This window comes from Capsicum annuum, chromosome 6 (assembly GCF_002878395.1).
Source record: "Capsicum annuum cultivar UCD-10X-F1 chromosome 6, UCD10Xv1.1, whole genome shotgun sequence".
NCBI classification, from domain to species: domain Eukaryota; kingdom Viridiplantae; phylum Streptophyta; class Magnoliopsida; order Solanales; family Solanaceae; genus Capsicum; species Capsicum annuum.
In genome coordinates, this window is record NC_061116.1 from 216,294,925 (window position 1) to 216,296,686 (window position 1,762).

A 1,762-nucleotide genomic window follows, 5' to 3' on the forward strand; every position below is an offset into this window, starting at 1 on the left:
TCTTAATTCAAATATATACATGATAAGATAAGTATGTATTTTATTTGAAAAGTTATCTCTCTCTATATAAAAGCAAAACATAAGCAAGATAAGATGTCACGTGTCAAGCTATTAAAATAGCCATGTGGCAAATTCTAAGACAATATAGAAAAATATTTTAAGACAAATTTTAAAATATTGTAATAAAAAATTTTAATTAAAAAAATTAAGAATTTGAATTTGAATAAATTATCCTTTTACAAAAAGGATTTTCACTATCTTAAAAATAGAAACTAATAATCAAAGAGTTCTAATAGATATATACTATTTCAAACTCATCTCTTATAAAATTTAAATGGTGTAAAATATATTTAAATATAATTTATTTACATATTAGAGAAAGATAAAAATTATTGATGATAATAATAATAATGATAAATATGTATTTAATTTTAAAAATATTTATAAATATTGAAAAAAGGATAAAATATTAATATAACTAATATTAATAATAGTAGTACACACTTACGTAGTAGTATTTTTAGTTATTTTTTAAAACAGGCATGGTAATAGTAGTACTGAATAATAATAATAATAATAAAAAAAATTAATAAATAAATTAATAAATTGTATTAGTGGGTAGAACATAGTTATAGTGATAGAAAAAGAAAAGAAAGTGGGAACTTTTTTTTAAAAGAAAATAATATGTGAATTAATCTTATTGATTTCAAATATTTCTCTTAATTCAAATATATACATTATAAGATAAGTGTGTATTTTATTTGAAAAAATATAAATAAGGAAGAATAATAAATTGATCTTCTTTTAACAAATACATATTATATTTGACTTTGAATTTGAATTTAAATAAAATTTAAATTGAAGTAGAGTTCTATTTTCTTAATATCTCTTTAATATCTATATAACCAGTATAAACAATAATACATAGTATATTTCAAACTTATCTCTTTTAAAATTTAAATGTTATAAAATATATTTAAATATATTTTATTACATATTAGGAAAATATAAAAATTATTGATTATAATAATTATAATTATAAATATGAATTTAATTTTTAAAAATATTTATAAATATTGAAGAAAAAGATAAAAATATTAATATAACTAATATTAATAATAGTAGTTAGCACGTAGTTGTACTTTTAGTTATTTTCTAAAGCAGACGTGGTAGTAGTAGTACAAAATAATAATAATAATAATAATAATAAAATATTGTAGTAGTGGGTAGAACTTAGTTATAGTGATAGAAGAAAAAAAAAGTGAGAATTTTTTTTTAAAAAAAATAACATATGAATTAATCTTATTGATTTCAAATATTTCTCTTAATTCAAATATATACATTATAAGATAAGTATTTACTGTATTTGAAAAATTATTGATAAGAAAAAATAACAAATTGTTCTTCTTTTAATAAATACATATTATATTTGAATTTGAATTTAAATGAAATTTAAATTGAAGTAGAGTTCTATTTTCTTAAAATCTCTTTTTTATTACGTAGTACATAGAAATAGGATAATAGTATCTTTTAAATGCACTGACCTGCCCTTTGTTATTTTCTTCTACCACCCTCTCTTCTTTCTTTTTTATTTTTAAAACTATTTTTCGAGTGATTATTTGTCTCTGATAGGCTGAGGAATAGAGGTCAGTATAAGTTGAATTATGAACAGATGCACAATTATTTGATTGTTACAAATTTTTAGTTTGTTATTATTGCACAAAAAAAAAAAACTTTTATATGTAATCAGATATTATGACAT